The 6,578-nt window shown below is 43.5% G+C and overlaps 1 non-coding gene across 1 annotated transcript; it reads left to right on the top strand.

Moving 5' to 3' along the window:
• The first annotated feature begins 2,641 nt into the window (after window positions 1-2,641).
• On the top strand, window positions 2,642-2,716 carry Trnal-caa (transfer RNA leucine (anticodon CAA)). Its single transcript has one exon. It is a non-coding gene; the product is annotated as a tRNA-Leu (tRNA).
• The last annotated feature ends 3,862 nt before the right edge of the window (window positions 2,717-6,578 follow it).

Below are 6,578 nucleotides of genomic sequence, written 5' to 3'. Positions count from 1 at the left end.
AACCAAATGCATTTTTCTGAAGGCTTACATACTAACCAATTTTCCGTACCGATGCGGATACTGTGGCCAGTGTAATCGCAATAGGATCTCCTGTTTGTTTTTCTGATTTACAGGCACGTTTTCTAAGTATCTTTACGCTACAGTATCTGAAAGGATAGCAAGCCGCTGCAGCAGACGATTTTCAATCTGAGTTTTTTACTGGGCCAAATACACAGAACAGAGACGGTTTCAAGAAATATGGCTTAACTAATTCAAAAGTGTCACAAAGGGATATAATTGCGGACGACAGGTTTGCGTTGCGTATAAAATGTAAGTCAAGTTCTATCTGTTGCATTATACATGCTTTTTGGAAGTAACCGACTCTTTTTGGGTGAACACCTTGGGCAATTTTCTCGGCGGGTAATGTGACCACTTTTCCCGATCCACATAAGAAACTGTCAAAGTGAAATAAATAACAAGGAACTACAGATATCCTGCTCTGGCCACGTTACCGTATCTCCATCTACCGATCTTATTATTGGTCGATAACCTTCATAAATTAACAAGTTATGTTACACTGAAGCACCAAAGGAACTGGTACGGGCAGACAAGTGTTTGGCGCAGTTGTTAGATCGGTTATTGCTGCTACAATTGCAGGTTATCAAGATTTAAGTGAGTTTGAACGTGCTTTTATAGGACACAGAATCCCCGAGGTAGCGATGAAGTGGGGATGACCATTTTACGGGGGGACCGTGAATATCAGAAATCAGGTAAAACATCAAATCTCCGACATCGCTGCGGCCGGAAAAAGATCCTAAAAGAACGGGACCAACGACGACTGAAGAAATTCGCTCAACGTGACAGAAGTGCAACCCTTCCATAAATTGCTGTAGATTTCAGTGCTGGGCCATCAACAAGTGTCAGCGTGCGAACCATCCAACGAAACATCACCGATATGGGCTTTCGGAGGCAAAGGCCCACTCGTGTACCCGTGATAAGTGCACGACAAAAAGCTTTACGCCTCGCCTGCGTCCATCAAGACCGAAATTGATGACTGGAAACATGTTGTGTGGTCACACGAGTCTCGTTTCAAATTGTATCGAGCGGATGGACGTGTATGGGTATGGAGACAACCTCATGAATCCATGGACCCTGCATGTGAGCAGGGGACTGTTCAAGCTAATGGTGGGAGGCGTGTGTAATTGGAGTGATGTGGGACCCCTGATACATCTAGAGAGGACTCTGACAGGTCACACGTACGTAATCATCCTGTCTTTTCACCTTCATCGATTCATGTCCATTGCGCATTCCGACGGACCTGGGCAGTTCCAGCAGGACAATGCGGCATCCCACACGCCCAGAATTGCTACAGAGTTGCTCCAGGAAAGATAGAAACATTATTGAGCATATCTGGGATGCCTTGCAAGGTACTGTTCGGAAGAGATCTATACCTCCCACGTACTCTCTTACGGATTTACGGACAGTCTTGCAGGATTCATATCATCAGTTCCGTGCAGTACTACTTCAGCCATTAGTGGAGTCCGTGCCACGTCGTTTTGCGGCTCTTCTGCGTGCTCCCGGTGGCCCTACACGATGTTAGGGAGGTGTACCAGTTTCTTTACTATTTCGTGTTATTAATAACACTAAATGCATTTTGAGACACGACCTCAAATGTTAAGTGAATTTCTTGAATAACATTTTCTTTTCTCATTCTATTGTCACACAATAGCCTTGATGTGATTTCACATTACTCGCTACAGGCATGTACCACATTTGAAGATGGCCGTTTCTTTAATGCGCATTCACGAATCCCTGCTACTTCTGTTTGATAGTCGTACCAAAACACCTGACCGGTGATAGTTGCGTACGATCGTGTTGTCAGCATTGGAAGACAAACAATATAACATCCCCCCTCTACTAAACTTGCAGTGGCCACGCTATTTACCGCTCTGGCCCTGACGAAAGCAGCAAACTTCACGTAGAGAAGCCTGACATTGTCAGTAGGGAGAGATAGCGGTCTTACTGTGGTCTATTAAACTAAAAAAATGTTGAAAGTAAAACCTGTTAATACATAGACTGCAATTTTCCTGTCACAATTGAAGTCCGATAACTAGTTTCAGTTGTTATCTGCAACCATCTTCAGACTGTTAAAAAATGAAAAGTCGGTGAATAAGCATTGGAAAGCATAATATTTTCATTCTGCAGCGGAGTGTGCGCTGATATGAAACTTCCTGGCAGATTAAAGCTGTGTGCCGGGCCGAGACTCGAACTCGGGACCTTTGCCTTTCGCGGGCAAGTGCTCTACCAACTGAACTACCCAAGCACGTCTCACACCCCGTCCTCACAGCATTACTTCTGCCAGTACCTCATCTCCTACCTTCCAAACTTTACAGAAGCTCTCCTGCGAACCATGCAGAACTAGCACTCCTGAAAGAAAGGATATTGTAGAAACATGGCTTAGCCACAGCGTGGCGGATGTTTCCAGAATGAGATTTTCACTCTGCAGCGGATATGAAACTTCCTGGCAGATTAAAACTGTGTGCCGGGCCGAGACTCGAACTCGGGACCTTTGCCTTTCGCGGGCAAGTGCTCTACCAAAGTTTGGAAGGTAGGAGACGAGGTACTGGCAGAAGTAAAGCTGTGAGGACGGGGTGTGAGTCGTGGTTGGGTAGCTCAGTTGGTAGAGCACTTGCCCACAAAAGGCAAAGGTCCCGAGTTCGAGTCTCGGTCCGGCACACAGTTTTAATCTGCCAGGAAGTTTCATATCAGCGCACACTCCGCTGCAGAGTGAAAATCTCATTCTGGAAACATCCGCCACGCTGTGGCTAAGCCATGTTTCTACAATATCCTTTCTTTCAGGAGTGCTAGTTCTGCATGGTTCGCAGGAGAGCTTCTGTAAAGTTTGGAATGTAGGAGACGAGGTACTGGCAGAAGTAAAGCTATGAGGACGGGGTGTGAGTCGTGCTTGCGTAGCTCAGTTGGTAGAGCACTTGCCCACAAAAGGCAAAGGTCCCGAGTTCGAGTCTCTGCCCGGCACACAGTTTTAATCTGCCAGGAAGTTTCATTGGAAAGCATCGTTAGCTGTAGTCATGCAACAACATGCGTCTCTTAAATAGCAAAACAATAACAATAAGCAGTTGAAAACGTCTCAGTGAGCAAGCCAGGTTGTAGGCAGCAATGTCGCATGTTGACGGTCATACAGCGACTTATCCGGCTGCATGAGTAAAAGATGGAGCAAAGGCTCGTTATTTGAAATAGTACAATACGTGTTATCGTCAGAGCAGTACACGCAAAGGTTCCAAAAACTGTCAGGTGTGTAAGCCAACACGCGAAATTACTGCCTACATACTGGCTTGCTCACGGTGACATTTTCAATTACTTACTGTTATTGTTTTGGTACTTACGAATGCATGTTGTTGCATGACTACAGCTAACAAAGCTTTCCAGAGCTTATTCACCGCCTTTTGATTATTTGAACGATCTGAAGATGGTTACAGACAACAACCGAAAGTAGCTATCGAGCCTTAATTGTTTGCAATGTAGGCACTATAAGCTTTTATTTTTAAAAATATTTAATTTAATTTTTATTTAGCTTACGGCCGAATTCACTAATTTCAGTTAACGTTAAGCACGTCTTAAAATGTTACTGTCTCTGTGAGTATTTCTGCTTGTTACGAAACAATAAAAATACATTGTTAAGAAGCTTTTGACGATAGTAGTTTTCTGGACTCTGCTGGTAGTTGCAACTAGCATATTGCGATGAGATACGGCTGAGAACCGCCGGCTGCACGAATACATCTACATCTACATGGATACTCTACAAATCACATTTAAGAGCCTGGGGTAGGGTTCATGGAAGCACCTTCACAATAATTCTCTATTATTCCAATCTCGAAAAGCGCGAGGAAAAACATTGTTAGTTTTTCCGTGTGAGCTCTGATTTCCCTTATGATGATTGCTTCTCCCTATGCAGGTCGGCGTCAGCAAAATATTTTTGAATTCTGAGGAGAAAGTTGGTGACTGAAATTCCGTGAATAGATTCTGCCGCAACGAAAAACGCCTTTGTTTTAATGATGTCCACCCCAAATCTATTTCATTTCAGTGTCTCCCTCTCTCCTCTAATTCGCGATAATAGAAAATAGGACGAACAAGCGAAGTGTAATCAGATCTACTAATGAGTTAGTATATCTGTTACATTTTAGCCGGCCCTGGTGGCCGAGCGGTTCTAGGCACTACAGTCTGGAACCGCGCGACCACTACGGTCGCGGGTTCGAATCCTGCCTCGGTAATGGATGTGTGTGATGTCCTTAGGTTAGTTACGTTTAAGTAGTTGTAAGTTCTAGGGGACTGATGACCTTAGAAGTTAAGTCCCATAGTGCTCAGAGCCATTTTTTTGGTTACATTTTATAAGTGTCCTGTCAATAAAATGCAGTCTTTGGTTAGCATTTCCCACAATATTTCCTGTGTTCTTTCCAATTTAAGTTGTTCGTAACTGTAATTCCTAGGTATTTAGTTGAATTTATGGCCTTTAGATTTGACTGATTTACCGCGTACCCGAAGTTTAACGGATTCCATGTAGCACTCATGTGGATGATCTCACACTTTTCGTTATTTAGGGTCAACTGCCAACTATCGCACCATGCAGATATCTTTTCTAAATCGTTTTGCAATTTGTTTTGATCTTTTGATGACTTTACTAGTCGATAAACGACAGACATAAAGAACAGGAAAGGGCGTATGACACTACCTTGGGGAACGCCAGAAATTGCTTCTGTTTTACTCGATGATTTTCCGTCAATTACGACGAACTATTATCTCTCTGACAGGAAATCACGAATCGAGTCACATAACTGAGGCAATATTCCATAAGCACGCAATTTTACTACGAGGCGCTTGAGTGGTACAGTGTCAAAAGCCTTCCGGAAATCCCGGAATGCGGAGTCGACCTGAAATCCCTTGTCAATAGCACTCAACATTTCATGTGAATAAAGAGCTAGTTGTGTTTCACAAGAACGATGTTTTCTATATCCGTGTTGACTGTGTCAATTGACGTTTCTCTTCGACGGAATTAATAATATTCGAACCTAATATATGTTCCAAAATCCTGCTGCATATCAACGTTAATAAAGTGGACCTGTAATTAAGTGGATTACTCCTGCTACCTTTATTGAATATTGGTGTGACCTGTGTAACTTTCCAGTCTTTCGGTGCGTATCTTTCGTCGAGTGGAAGGTTGTATATGATTAAGTATGGAGCCATTGTGTCAGCACATTCTGAAAGAAACCTAATTGGTATACAATCTTGACTAGAAGACTTCCTTTTAGACGTATTAAGTGATTTAAGTTGCTTTATTACTCCGAGGGTATCTACTTCTACGTTGGCAGCTGTTTTTGATTCGAATTCTGGAATATTTTCCTCGTCTACTTTGGTGAAGGAATTTCGGAAGACTGTGTTTAGTAACTCTGCTTTGGCAGCACTGTCGTCGATATTATTTCCATTGCTATCGCTCAGAGAATGCATTCGTTGTATCTTGCCGGTAGCGTAATTTACATACGACCAGAATCTGTTTGGATTTTCTGCCATGTTTCGAGACAATACTTTACTTGATTCGGGCCGCATGACGCCAGGCCGCATTTTCACGACCTCTGCTGTACACCATCTTGTCAAAAGTATCTGGACACACATTAGTGGACACTGATATGTGGTATGTCAAACTTTCGCACTTATGACAGCTTGAACTTTGCTATGGAGGCTTTCAACGAGATTTCTGAAAGTCTGTGGTGGAATAGCAGCCAATACTTCCTCAAGAGCAGAAACCCTGTTTTTACTGCTATCGGGAGATAGCCGACGTTGTATCTTATCTCAGAGGTGATCCATTGGATTCAGGTCTGGTCTCTGGGCAGGCCGGTCCCTTTCAGGAATGATACTGTCCACAGATGCTGCTTTACGTGAGGGTACATCGCCATACCGATACAGTAATCTCTCCGACTTTTACTTCTCCTGTACGCAGTACACAACGCTTTCCGCATTTAGCGTTTTCTGAAGCGCAGTAACGGAACCGCTCCCTACCCATGATAAACATTCCTGTACGGAGACTGCACAACGCCATACTCACTATTTGTGCTACACATGATGGCAGGTAACGCTCTCCAGTCATTCAACATATGCAAGCCTCTCCATTGGAGTGCTACAGCGCGGACCGTGATTCGTCTCTCCAAATCACTCGTTTCCAGTGATCGGCTCTTCTTTGGTGACGTCCTTTACCCAATCTCAGGCGTCACTTAGCGTTGACTGTGTGGCTTATAGGGAGCTGCTCGACCACCATACCCCCTTTTTTTAAAAAAAAAAACTCTCTTTCTCGATAGATAGTTCCTGTTGCTATCTGCAACCGTCTTCAGATTGTTCAAAATATGAAAAGGCGGTGCACAAGCACAAAGCATCGTTAGCTTTAGTCATGCAACAGTAGGATTTATATCAACAAGAACGGAAGACAAGACGAGTGCTAGAACTACAGAGGAATAACTGTAATTGACGTATTTAGCAGACTTCATGGAAGGATTATAAAACATTTTTTGGAAAGAGAATTTAAGGAAATGGAG

This window comes from Schistocerca serialis, chromosome 9 (assembly GCF_023864345.2).
Source record: "Schistocerca serialis cubense isolate TAMUIC-IGC-003099 chromosome 9, iqSchSeri2.2, whole genome shotgun sequence".
In the NCBI taxonomy this organism is placed as follows: domain Eukaryota; kingdom Metazoa; phylum Arthropoda; class Insecta; order Orthoptera; family Acrididae; genus Schistocerca; species Schistocerca serialis.
This window is presented reverse-complemented; position numbering and strand designations above follow the sequence as displayed.